Here is a 15,424-nt window from a genome sequence, read left to right as displayed (position 1 = left end):
TCAACAGTTTTCAATATCATTAAACGATATAAAAAAAAATATAATTCAGGATAAAAGAAGACCTGGCCGACCATCAAAGCTATCCAATGGAATAAAGCGAATTATCGTTCGAAATATTAAAAAAAAATCCAAGAATGAGTGCTCCTAAAGTTGCTGCTGATTTACAAGCATTAATATGGAGTAATTGTTAATCCTGAGACTATTAGAAGAGTAATTCGATTTGCTGGATATCACGGTAGAGCAGCCAGGAAAAAATTCTTCGTAAGTGAAAAGAATAGAAAACTCAGACTGGCTTTCACAAAATCCAACATAAATAAAAATTCTGGTTACTGGAATGAAGTTATATTTGCTGTTGAGAGTAAATTTAATATATTTGGTTCTGATGGTAGAATCTTGGTGTGGAGAAAACCCAGGGAAGAATTTCGCAACAGAACTTGGTGCCAACAGTAAAACATGGTGGAGGAGGAGTTATGGTATGGGGGTGTATGTCGTCCGCTGGAGTTGGTAATCTCATTTTTATTGACAGTATAATGGATCAATACAAGTATATTGACATTTTAAATCAAAATTTGCTATCTTCACCACGAAAATTGAAACTTCATAATGATTTTAAATTCTACCAAGACAATGGCCCCAAGCACACTGCTTTCAACGTTAGACTCTGGCGGCTGTATAACTATCCTGAAATAATAAAAACACCACCACAATCTCCAGACTTAAATCCCATAGGGAATATTTGGCAAGTATTGGAATCAAGAATTCGCAAACACACCATTTCTTCAAAGCAACAATTAAAATCAGTGCTTCAAGAACAATGGGGTAAAATCTCTTCAGAAATCATAAAAAAAAATTAGTCGAATCCATACCAAAAAGATTAAATCATGTTTTAAAAGTAAAAGAAAATCCAACAAAGTATTAAAACCTTCTAAAAAGTAAAATTTTTGGATAAATATTTGATGGAAAAGTAAGTGTCCCATCACTTATGTGAGCCATTTTTTGCTCTGTTCTAAACAATTGTGTTTTTATTAAATTAATATTTTTAGAAAATGTATGTTATGTAATAATTGTTACTAAATTTAAGTATGAAACATACCCACAAAAAAATTTTACATGTTTTTTTTAATTTATTTTACTACAGTTTCCTTTTGTAAAGCACAAGTGTCCCATCACTTTTGTGAGACACTGTATATGAATCAATTATTCCAATAAAGCTCTATGCAACACCGATTTTATAATGAATGAAATGGATATAGTTTGTGTATGTTTTAAATATCAATAAGAAACGAATTTTGGATCTCTTAAATTATTAAGAAATTTAAATGATATTTTCAAGTATTGGTCAGAAAGAAATTGAACTTGGCTGGAGAAATATGTTTAATTAGTAGTTTGTTTGTTTACAATAATTTATTTAGTGTTAATGTAACTTGGAAAACATAAATAAATGGAATTTTGGATCTCCTGGATTATTGTTAAGTAATTATTAAGAAATCTGAATGATATTATCAAGTGTCGATGAGAAAGAAATTGAATTATTTTTACTTTATTTGATTGCGAAAATATCTTTTATGGTAAGCGTTTTCTTTTTCTGTTTTGGCATATTGCAAAATTTTGTTTAGATTAATTTTTTTAGTGTTAATGTAACTTAGAACAAGGCACTAAACACAAAACTACTCATGAGATGCTTGTAATTAGGAAAAGTTTTTTACTACCTAAGGTAAAGATGGGTCTATTTTTTTTTTTCACTTATGGATAAAACATAGATAACAGTATGTCATGGGTTAAAACATTTCCGTTAGGGTAAAAGTATAAAAGTGGTTATGAGATTGGAACATTTTAAGGGCGGGGGGTCCATTGGAAAATTCATGAGAGCCTTTTGAATAAGATGCTTTGAAATAGGTAAAAATTAGGTGATTTTGCCAGTTGAGAAAAATTTTTAAAGAAAGAGAAGTTTCATTTAAAAGTATCAAACTCTCATAGTAAATTTTACATTAACAAAGTAAACCTTAATACATGAAAAAGGTATGCACACACGCATATTGGAAGCCGTAAAGGTCTTACGCGCATGCGTCTCTTTGACGCATGCGCTGAAAGTTTGTAGCTTTGAGGTCCGGATTATGGGTGTCCGAATTAACGACTTTTGACTGTATATACAGCCTACCATGGAATCTGCTGGGTAAGACTGCTGAACATTGATAGTTAGACAAACCCCAAATTATGGTGAACAAATTCGCTCCATGGATGCTTCCGTAGTTTTCCCTATATATAACATGAACAGAGGCAGTTCTTCGTAGAAAGTTATTATGAAGGCATCTTTTTTCCTTCACAGCCCAGCAGGTAAGACAGCTGAGCACTGATAGTTCAGTCCAAGTTCAATTCTCAGGAAACAGATTGGCTGCATGCACGTTTTCATAGATTCTCCCTTGCATAACATGAGTGCAAGACAGTTTCCGTCAGAAAGCCCTCCTTAACAGCATTATTCCATCAAGGAATATACACTAGCATACTTTTCCATAACTTAATAAATCCAAATCTCTTTAGGCAGACAGTTTGTGTCTGAAATCTGAACTATAGATATTATGTTATGAACTATAGATATAAGTCTTTTTCCGCATATATATTTAAAAAATACCTCAGAAAATAGAATATTAATTTTTTATTGTTTCTTGTATATTGTTAACCGTATATCTAGAGATTGATAGATAAAAACTATGTAAATCAAAATTCTAATTTAAATTTGTTTTGCCCTTAACTCATCCTTTTAATTTAGGTATTTTCAGTTTCTGTACTAAAAATAGTAACTGCTTATAATCAACCTCTCTGGACTGCGTCATTCCTCTATTAATCCATGTCAAGTGACTTCCTATATACACATTTCTAGTAATGTCTGTCTACATAATGCTGGTGATGTTTTGTAATCCGAAACTTAACCAGCCAATATAATTTTAGAGCGCTATTTATCAATCAGTCAAATAACGTCGAAACTAATTCACTCTGAATTAAGATTTTGTACTGACCACAAAAAAACTATATAAATCATTTTGGATTCTAACCCCCCCCCCCCACTGTACATTTATTTATGTTGCTCTTAATTTTTAGCTTTCAAAACTTCCTGTACTAACAGCATTTATAAGAATTTTCGGGAATACAGGAGAGGTTGTAAATAAATTTAGGTATATCTCACTATGTTTCCGTTAATAATCATTTTTAATATTATTTGAGGACTATTAAGTTTAAAAACACTCTTTAATTTTATGGAAATAAATCTTTTCGCATATTCTATCATATAGAAGTTTCATTCATAACATCCCAACTGGAAAAGGCAGTTGTAGGTTAAGTTAATTGGTAAGCACCCGTCCATTCCCGAAAGTACATTGTGAATTGCTGAGTCTTGTTAACTAGTAAGCTGCATCTCAGATTTTAATGGAAGATGGCCCTGCGGGTGTTCCGAGGGTCTCCCAACTTCTCTGGCAGCGGCAACATTTGTAATCCGGCTGAGCATCTAATGGAACTAATGGAGTGGCAAACACAGGTACTTCATTTCATGCAGCTTCAATTCTATTTTCTGGCCAGTGATGGCATGGCAATCTCCCGGCAACCCATGATAAGATGAGTGAGAGATCTAGACCTAGAGAATATGTTAATCAGGACAACACTCGAACACATTCTGTCTCAAGGAACTTCAGGACAGCACAGGTAACATAAGGTCGTGTATCATCTTGTTGAAAGATGGTGTCACGCTGGCCTTGAAGACGGCACAGCTACGGGCATCAACACATCAAATGTAAAGCCATTTGCCCACACTGCCGGTTATGGGAACAAGACGTAACTAGGATGAAGGCAGAATGGCACCTCATACCAGCACGACAAGTGCTGGGCTCATGTGATTTTTCACGAATGCAAGTTGGCAACGTCATTCTCCTCTGTGCCTGGCACACGAATGCGTTCGTATCATGCTGTACGCAAAATGGGTTTCGTGTGAATCACGACATGGTGCACTCCTGTGCCCAGTGTCGTCGACGACGTCCACTGTAGGTGCACCTGTTTCTGTTGTAGCATCATGGGAAGCAGCAACAGTGCTCACCGTGCTGACTGTCCGTGGTGCTGCAGATGTCATCTCACTGCCAGCAACGTTCTCTCGGGTTTTAATGCCCCAAGGACGCTGAGAGTTTGCACGGCGTTCAATATGGATCCATTGAATCTCATATTCGACTTACAGTCATGGGATCCCGACCAACACGGACAGCAATGTTGCGGAAGAATGAATCGTAGTCCAAAGAGTCCACGATCTTGCCGTGGTCGAATTCCAATGCATAGTAGTAAGAGTTTCTTCTTTTTATAGGGGGCGTAATATAATCTAATCAGAGCAACTAACTCTTAAATACGATTTCTGAATGAAAAACCCATTGTTAAATTTTTTCCCCCATTTACATGCAATGCAGATGGTATTACTCATACATGCTTTGCGCGCATGCGCTGGAATGCTAATTGTTCTTATAACCAGGATACAGTACTTGGGGTTCATGCAAATTTGACATTTATAGCATGTCGCCTTCATGATGTTGCAATTTTAATAGGAGGTAGCGTAATGTTATCAGCTGACAAATAAGTACTGTTGCAAATAAATTGAAATCTATCGTACGTACATACAGATATACATACAGCCTATAACATAGAAATTGACTCATTGAGAAGTTATCCAAATAGGTAGAAATTGCGTATGGCTATACCTTACGATGAAATATCGAAATGATTAACATTTAGTGTTGAATGATTGACAAGCTATGGAGCTCCAGCGGAGCATCCAGATGAAATGGATAACTGTGTCACCACCTCTACACTCCACTGCTCTGCCAACTAAGCTATGGACGGATGGTACATAAAACGGAAGATATTCCACTGATAATGCATAACTTCCATGCGAGTATGGGTCTGTCGATCTAGGTGGACTGTACCAACGTCTCGTAGACGGGTTCGTCAAAAGTATGAGCAGTTGTCACAATTTAAGAATAAAGGAATGAGGGTGGCCGCAGGATAGCTAGATATTTGGATCCGAGCGATGCGACCATTCTATGATGTTGGCAGGAATGGGTGAACCATGGTTGTAGAGAGCGTCAAGAATGTAACGGTCGAGCAAAAGCGACGGCAGAACGCAAGGACAAAGTGATCGTCCGAACACGCTTCACAACCTCAGCCTCTGATGTTTTAATCCGACGTGTAGCCGGAACATCAATGCAATGACAAGTGATAATTAGACTCTGGGAACGGGGCTGAAGTCACAGAAGGCATTGCGCCGGCTACCCATCATCATTGCACACCATTAAGCATGTTTGTGGGGTCGAATACCGGATCACAGGTCGAGAGGTATTCGACCTGTGATCTAACAGACTGGAATATAATTAATTGCTTTCAGCGATGAGTCCTGCTTCGAAGTGAGTTCCAACGACTAGCGAAGACATGTCTGGAGACGTTCGGAACAGCAATGCATACTCATCTGGATACTGTCAATGAGACAACCAGGAGCTATGGTATGGGGTGCCATTTCATTTGACAGCCGGCCTCGTTTGGTGCGGCACCCTTATAGCACGGCAGCACTTCGATGAGATTCTAGCCCTTTATTTTTGCCCTTCCTTTCATGGATCTCTGGGCTTACATTTCAGCAGGGTAATGCTCGGACGCACACGGCATGCCTTTCTACTAATTGTTTTCGTGCGTCTCCAACACTTGCCTGGCCGGCGCGATCGTCAAATCTCTACCCAACTGAGCACGTTTGGGCTCTGAGGAGCCATGTCCGACCCTCCCTGGATGGCGCCGATCTAACTTGCCGGTTTGAAAGTATATGCCAAGGAATCCTCCAGGAGCACATCCGCCAACTCTACGAGTCATTGCCTAACCGAATTAGAGCTTGCATTAGGGCTAAAGATGGGCCATTGCGTTGTTTATTTTGCTTTTGTAGCTGTATTTCCTAAATAAAAATTTACCACATGGTCAAAATTCAGTGTAAAACTTCTCATCCTTTTGTAGAACATTTTTCAATACTGATATGTAAAGTTGAAAGCTTTGTGAACTTTCTTCTTCTTGTTGCTTTATTTATACGAGATAATCGATACTGTACAATGATTCTATCTATAACGCATTTTATTTTAGAATTCCATTCCCTTCTCTGTATAACATTGTAATTTGTAATTTACTACTCTTGGTATTCTGAATAACTATTTACAAGAAATTACTCTTGGTATTATAAAAATTTCTAAAACTATTAATCTCAATGTTTTTGAAAGAGATAGTTTTTTCCCCTCCTTGAATTTTGCAATTTTAATACGAAGAATTTTAAATACGAGTTTAATGCAAGACATACAAAAGTGTCATCAATTACGATAAAGCCGAATTTATTTTACTCAGTGTAAATGAGAGCACATGTCTTATAAATCACAGGTAACCAGTGGCTGAGTGGTAAAAAATCACTGAATACGGGCAGTTCCTATTCCATTTCAGAAGAATTGGGTTGGCTCCATGGGGGTTTTCATGGTTTTCCCTACCTGTACCATGTATATGAGCTAGTTTCCCCGAGAAAGTCCTCCACGATGGCATCCTCCCCTTAGAAAGAGAACCCTAGTTTGCTTTGCTATAATCAACTAAACCCAACCAATTATGACTCACAGTTCAAAATACCTCTAATATATTAAAAATATACCAAGTTTATGAAATGAATTTAGTTACATAATGTGAATGTGCTAATTTCTTATTAACAGTTCCAGATATATACATACCTTAAAATTTTTGATATACTGAGATTTATAATAGCCTGAGATATATCAATAATTACTTTTGTAAAAATTAAGTAAGTTTAATTTATAAACTGATCACTAAAATTTTGAAATTCTGTAATAAATACAATTTTTAAAAATAATAAATGATAAGTAAGTAATAAATGAAGGTCCCATTTTGGCAAACGTGCTCTGAAATGAAAATATATTTGAAAGCATAAGACTGTGTATGTAAAATAAAGTGCAACTCATTAGCCAATGGTCTTGTATTTATCTTTTTCTATCATCGGCTGCTCTATGAAACTTTTGCTTCAACAGAATTCAAATGCCTACATGCCAGAAAGAATGACATTCACGCCTACTGTGACATTTGATGCATGAAACTGAACTAGGTTGAGGTGACAAATTCTGTTTGACTATTAGGATTATCTGGGTTACTTGTAGAAGGCTGACTGCTATCTTGGGGTTTAGATAAATCAAGATGACAACCTTTTTTTACTATTTACATATTTAGTAGCATTTTTTGGAAGTTTTCTTCTGGCAATTTTAGAAAACCTTTCGGAATACCTTCAGATTATCTTCATTACTACCAGAAAAAGTATCTGGTTTCCTTTTAAGATGCCAGATTTCATTACTTTGTGTACTTAATTTATCTATTGTCAGGAAGTGTGCTATAGAAGCCTGCTATAGAAATAAAAACCCATTCCTTTCATTGCATAACATTAAGAGTTCTCCCCCCTTTTTCTGTTAAATATTTTTGGCAGTTTTCAAAGGTGAATTTATGCAAAGATCAATCTATGGAGTAGATTTGTCGTGCCATACATAGTATCCCTTGATTAATGATTCCATACTCTGATCCAATTCTTGTACTACCACTTTGATAGTTTCAATATCTATATAATTCAGTAGTATTCTTCAGTAAATGAAGTATCTATCTTGTTATGAATTATTCACGCACAGGCTCATTCCAATCAATCTTTCCAAATGGAACAACATCACTCGCTGGCCTTCTAAGGCTGAAACCTGAATGTATATACAAGGTATGTCTTATGAATGTGTACAATTATGATATTTATGAAGGGTACACTTTTAAACTGAATACTTTGCATAATAAGCATTGATCAGGTTTTTAATTACACACATTATTGGGGGCACATGTATGAATACAAGTCATTTGCAAAATGACACCACAATAGTCTCAATATCACTGCTCAAAGCTGGTAGTTTGACCTAACTGCAATTCTAGGTAAACAGATTGGCTGCATGTGTAATGAGGATACGAATGAATGTCTTTTAGAAAGTCCTCTATGAAAGCATGCTTCTGCTTATGCAAATAGCTCTCACATACTTTGCCATAAACAAATCATGCAGACCAAGCGAAATCAAATTAAAATAAAAATGAAAATCACAATAAAATAAGTCAAACTATTACTAAATAAGTAAATTAAAAAGTATGTAATTTGAGTTTAGCTGTAATTCTGTAAAATGCCCTATGCATTATATGTTTTTTTTTTTTTCAAGAAAGGGGGCAATTAGCTAATCTAGAATCAATATTATTGTTAAACATATTAGTTGAATAACTGTATTGCTCTTACATGAGTAACAGATTTTACATGTTTCATTATTTACATGCCTTACAGATTTTTTATGCCTCATTATTTACATAGCTTACAGGTGTTAAATGCCTCATTTTGTTTTTATATAGTAAAAAGGGGGATAATAAATTTCATTGCAAAACATTTTGATAGGTAGTTATGTATATGACTTATGAACTCTATATTCAACTATCATATAAATACTATTTCTAATATACATAAAATTTAATTTTTATTTGCCTCTATAGTCAACTCTCTAAGGTATAATATAGCATGGCTTAAGTAATAATTTTTGCAATACAATGTATTGTGGAATGTGAAACATGAATATAGAAACATATTAAGTGAAAAGAACATAGAGAATAAAATGCCATTTTAATCATAGATATTTACAAGAAATAATGCTTGATATTTATCAGAATTGTTCAGATGAACTTTTACTAACTGCAATACATGCATCACAATGACAAAGAAGTGATTGGCATATACTTTGAAAGCTATTCAGCAAGTCTCTGCTGCAGTGATGCTAATTGGCTGACAAGGTCTGCAGTAGAATCAATCTCTGTTTTGTAAACAAGATCCACTGTCTTTGTAATGCAGGAAGTTTGCATTATCTATTTGTACAATTCATTTATAATAATTCTCAAATATCTTGCTATAATCATAAACAATTACCAAGGACTTCAGTTTACTTAATTAAATTAAATAAATCATGAAGAAAATGCTGCAAAATTTTCGCTATCACATTCTGCAAGTTGGAGATGATTTATATTTATGACAATTAAAATAAAAAATGAAACAAACTATTTTTAGTTTATTCTTATAGCATTTAAATCCACTTTTATTAACTGCATCCAGCTTTATTTTATGACATCAGGAAATATTAATTTATTAAAATTTATTGACACTTCTCAGTTTATAATGCATTATATATATATAAAATACTATAAAGATGAGGAAATGTTTAATGCAAATTACTCTTTCCATTACATAATGCATATGTAACTAAATATGTGTTTAAATACTACAAAATATGTATCCTTGTAGCAGGTTTAATGAAATTTTTATATTTATACTGCAGTTAAAAAATGAAATACAATACCATTGCATTTTGTCGAATTTTGAACAATTAAGACTTGAGAGCATTACCATGTCTAACAGCACACAAATTTATCGTATACATATTTCTAAAAAGTCATTATTATTTCTAATTCGTACAATAAATACTAAAAATATTAAATGTGCTATAAACTAAATATCACACTGAGGCTACAAATGTCCCAGAACAAATATACTGCAAATATGTTTAGTCTGCGAACTTAGGTCTGTTTAAGCCAGATATTTCTAGCAACTGTGAAGTAAAACTGCCACTCTATAGGCAAATTTAAAGTTCCTCTGAATTCAAATTACTGTACATAACTATGAATATGATATGAAACCACACGTTGACTTATTTTATTGCACTACGATATGAAAGCACACATTGCAAGAAATAAAGTACAATAAAATGTTTATAGATTACTTGCAATCAATGCACATAAAATAAATACTAAAAAGCTATAGAATAAACCATGTTTGAACATCGATGAGTACAGGGAAGCATAACAAAGCAAATAAAAACAGAAAATAAAGCATTAAATAAATATTTACAGGTGCAACACACTTATTTTTACATATATTATCAATATTTTATATTTTATTCAATTATGTGCTAGTTCTAATTTAATACTCTTTGCTTGATAAGCAAACAGCAAACATAATAATATTTTCCGAATACGTATCCCGATCTGCTGCTACGAATAATCCCTTAGCAGGGAAAAAGTATCACGCTGTCCTCCTAGAAGGAGTACGTCATCGGATGACAACCATAACGTGGTCTACCATAATAGGCTGTTTCTCCCCGTTTTGGCGTTAAGGCTGTTCTCCGAACCTTATCCATATACTTGTAATAAATTATGATAAATATATTACTAAATACCATGGATCTATGTTTATTGTCTTTAGTTATTTTAGTTAAAGTAATACAGTCAAAAGTCTTTAATCCGGAATGATCTATAATCCAGACCTCAAAGCTACAAACCTTCTGCGAATGCGTCAAGACATAATGCGTTAACGCATGCACATAATACCTTTATGCATGTGCATAATACATTTACACATGCACGTTAAATGTATAACAGACGGTATAAGCTAAGCTAAAATTATCTAATTATTTATTTCAGTTAATGTTGCAGATTGCGTTGTTCCTTAATCTTCTATTTGAATCCGGCTATTTTTTGCAGACTGTTAGCGCAACTTTATAAAAGTAAGCTTGAACTTTCGATTATGTCAAAAAGAATTTCTGCTTCTGGAGCTACTAAAGGATCTACAAAGCGAAAGCATGTTTCGCTATCAAACAAAAAGTGGAATTGCTGCAAAAAATGGATAAAGGCATATCCTTTGATTCTCTAACCATTCCAAAATATGTTTATCAATTTCACGCTGCTCTGACGGGGGGGGGGGCAAAGTCCTGATGAGTTCGGATTAAAGACTTTTGACTGTACATATTTTTGTCTGATGTTATAGGTCTTTTGCTGTGTGTCTTAGGATGAAAGCATACATATTGCCTTGTATTCCATGCTAAATACCTTGAATATGAAGCATCTCAACACTATCCATTTCCCCCCACCTCATCATCACATCTATTCAGCCTTACCAAATATACTCACTACATGCAACTGTGAGATACTATTTATTGTAAATAATCACAGCTTCCTCTCCTTTTGACTACACCCATGGACACAATAATATTTTTAGGATATTTTCTACTACTTTTCCTTTTCTTTCTATCCGCGATTTAATTCACATATAAGTGGCACTTTCACACATTAGTATGGCGGATAAAAACCGGTATTTTGGTTAGTGATCTGATTTCGCCCATCCAAAAATGGAGTTGCTTAACTTTCCCGAAATGTTTGATTTGTTCAAGGAGGCATAAATTCTCACTGTATTACTGAAGCAGAGAGAATTTTAAAGAGCACATCATTTGGTAAAGCACGGAATTTTACATGAAAAACCCAATGCACAAATTTTGGCTTCCTATTGAAGGATAAGTTCTATAGCGTAATAATTGCATGAAATCGAAGGACATTTCATTGTTGAAAAAGGAGAAATAAAATTTTTTAAAAAACATTTCTTGTTCATGAAAAGGAGGAACTGCTGGCTGTTGTAAGTATTGTGTCGCTGTTTTGATTTTAACGTTCACTGATTGTAAACAAATGATTTCATATGTGTTTAACTTGGGATTTCCAAAAAAACTTTGCTATCAAAAGTGTCTTTTTTTTTTTTTTTTTTTTTTCCATAAAAATTATTTTGAATCATTATATACTAAAAATATATTGATCTATATATGCATTTATTGTATTTATAAATAATAGCACACATAATACATAGCATTATATGTATTAGCATTATATTTTAATTTATACATAATATATATGTATCTATTATATACATAATAGCACTAATTATCAGATGCAATTTTGAGAATATCAACAAGCAAAGCACTTAAAAATGAAAAAAGACACTTGTAATAGAAATATTAGTGTTCTATATGTATTATAGAAAATATATGCAATGAATAATACCATTACCAAACAATTAAAAAAAAAGAGCAGATTAAGTATTTCCTACCTCAGTACTTGAGAAAGCAATCCTGCCATATAACATGTAGTTAACTTTTGATTACATAATATTAACAAGCATTTTCCTTAGATTTGTCCTACGAGTGGTTAAAAGTGGTAGTTCAATCTCAGCTCAAATCCGGGTAAACAAGCAGTGCAGTTTTTTTTTTTTTTTTTTTTTTTTGAATATGAACTAGTTTCCCCTATAAAGTTCTTCATAAAGACAATCTTCTTCAGGCTGATAACCAATGTGCTTAGTCATATTCAAAGACCCTAATCTAACCTTACCTTTCCTTTAGATTCTACATTCACATGTTATATCTTTATCTGTTAAGATTTGTTCATAACAGGACCACCAAGCTCCTACCATTCCATCAGGAGCATACTCAAAACATGTCAAAACCATGTGATTTATAACAAAATCGATTATGTTTTCACCTTGCAAACCTTTATAAATGTTTCAAATTTTCTTAAGGATTCTTAATAACCTTATTATTTAGAAATGTGTTTATTGTTGTTTTTATATTAACAAAAACATTTAAATATAAAATATCAATTTTAAAAATAACTGAAGTTTTCTTTTAACCAATTTTGCTTTTCTAATGCTGTTTCTAATTATTAACTTTATGTCTGAACCAAAAATTTAAGAATAAGTCTATTAAAAATATCAGTGTGATAAGTCTATTAATTACATTGTATGAACTTCATCATCTTTGAATATGAAACACTGAACTAACTCTTTGAATATGAAACATCCTAAATGAAAACACTGAGTCCATTCCAATCTAATACAAGAATAAATTATACATATCAAAATTCACAGTACGAGCTTCTCCATATTATATTACACAAAGATTAGAAACCAAGTCTCTCCACTTAGGAAATCTTACACTTACATGATGCTCTTGCATTGAAACAGAATTGTAGCAACATAGATGATATAAATTACATTATGCCAAAGAATTATTTAAATTATCTAAATAAATTATAGCATTTAGAGTAACCAAAGACACACAAAAAAAATTTCAGATTTGTTGTAAAATGTGTGCCATGTCTTTCCCTATGCTATAATAACTTCACACATTATCTACACACTTTCCTGTCAGTCAAGAAGTTTGATGGAAATATTGTCCTTACAAAAATTATTCCGACATATATTTGGAGAAACAAATATTTCTTTTTGAGTTACATGATCAACAGGAACTATACTGATATAGCATATAAAAAACTTTGAAAAATTATATGTTGAAACTTGTGGAAATTTGGGAGAAACTATTTATTTGGTTCGATAATCAACAGATAAAAGTGGTTTATTAAAGATTTCTCAGTGTTATAAGAAACCACCGAGAATTCATGAGTATGTTTTGATATCATGTTTATCCATTATTGGGGCTAACATACATTGTTATCAGTTTTTGTTTGCCAAAAATGGTCGAAGGTTGAGTAAAAATATTAGGAGTTTGAAGATAATCATCAATATACCATAATATCTTTGCAATAGAAATATAGTACGCAACAACCAAAAAAAATTATACTTAATGAATTTTAGTATGCCATAACAGTTTTATGGGAAAATATAACACTCCTCTTAGATAAACAACTACAATCATTATATACAACAGCCATTTCATTAAAAAAAGGCATAAATTATATTAATCAGATAAAGCTTGTTGTAAGAGCTTCATTATCTGGTTATAATTCTTAAGCAAACATGAAACCATTTCAAGTACCATAACATAATTTTTATAAGAGCAATCCCATTCCATCACAGAATATTAAAAGCACTTTGGTAGAAACAAGAAATTTTACAGTAATTTTCCAACCATATTCTAATATTTAGATTGTAGATTTTAAAATTTTATCATTTAAAAAGTACAATTTCATAGAATGCACATTTTTGATTCTTTATTCTTAGGGAAAACATTGTATTTTTAAAGAAATCCAACACTTTCTTTCTTAAAAGTACATAGGCTCCAGAATTCTATTGTAATTTATTATGATAAAAAAACTATTTGCCAGTGAAATGACGGTTAACTATAAAATCATAACCATTTGTATGCGCTGTCTTTGGTCGCATGTGTAACAGGAATGCATAAAAAAACCCTAACACTTTTATAAAATGCTGAAACTAGGGGTTAAATATTCAGAAAATACTTAAATATTAAGTATTTGAATGAGGTTGATTGTGTATGCTTCATATAGCTTTGGCCAAAAACAGTGTATTATTCGTATGTAACACAGAATAAAGTATATTAAATTACTGTTGACAATTTCAGTTTCTTGGTGCATATTTCATAGCTGATTATACACATGTAATATTAATGTGTGCCAGTTTTCAATGGAAAGTACTACACAAAGGCATCATCTATACCCTTAGGTATAGATGAGCCTGAGAAAGCTTTGCTGTAATCAAATAAACCAAAACCATTCTGCCTTAGACTATTCATTTAACAACTGCGGCAAAATTTGGTACACTTCTGTTATCAGGACCGAATTCAGAAATGTATGTATGAATGCGTTCACATATGCACGTATGTTTGTGTATAAACACACATATAAAAGTGCATACACACATACATACATTTCTGAATCCAGTCCCTATAACAGAAGAGTACATAGATTTTTCTATATATAAAACATAAAATTTATGTTTTTTTTTAATAAGGAACAATATTTCTTACATGAATCAGTTGTTATCAACTAATGTCAAGGGCAAGTGAAAAACAAAAGAATAATTATATAGAATTAAGATGTAATGTATATTAAAAAATTAATTTTTTTAGTGTAACTGTTCTTTTATTCATAGAACTTGTATTTTTTAAAATTCAATTAGTAACAGTTAGAAGTGAACAGTGATTGGCTAAATATGGATATGTTCTTGTGTGTTTTATGCAGTTCTACTTTTGGTACTTACTCTGTGACATACTGAATTTCATTTTTATTTGGAAACTGATTAAATTAATTGTGATGGTGTGTGCTGAAAAATGGAATTTTGTGAAGAAAATTTATTACTTGCGAATAAAAATAGGAATAATTTTAAAGTTTCTACCAACATTTTTTATAATGTTATCAAATGTGACTTTAAAAAATTCCTTTTTTTTATGATAAAATGTGAATTACATTAAAAGGGTATGATTTTATTTTAATTCCTTTATGAAAATAATTAACCTAAAAGACACACAGATCTCATTAACATACGAAAAACATAATAGTTCTATTAGCAACTCAAAATATATATTGTGATATATTCTATAAAGCAAAATCATATAATACAGAATGATATAAGTTAAATATATACAATACATAAAAACTCAATAATGAATAATGATCAGCACTGTATAATAAATGCAAACACACATTATATTACTGTGCTGTGAATAGAAGAATATTTGATTAGAAATTT

Source organism: Stegodyphus dumicola, chromosome X2 (genome assembly GCF_044657685.1).
Source record: "Stegodyphus dumicola isolate Sdum_Otavi_A_Nest chromosome X2, ASM4465768v1".
Classification (NCBI taxonomy): domain Eukaryota; kingdom Metazoa; phylum Arthropoda; class Arachnida; order Araneae; family Eresidae; genus Stegodyphus; species Stegodyphus dumicola.
This window is presented reverse-complemented; position numbering follows the sequence as displayed.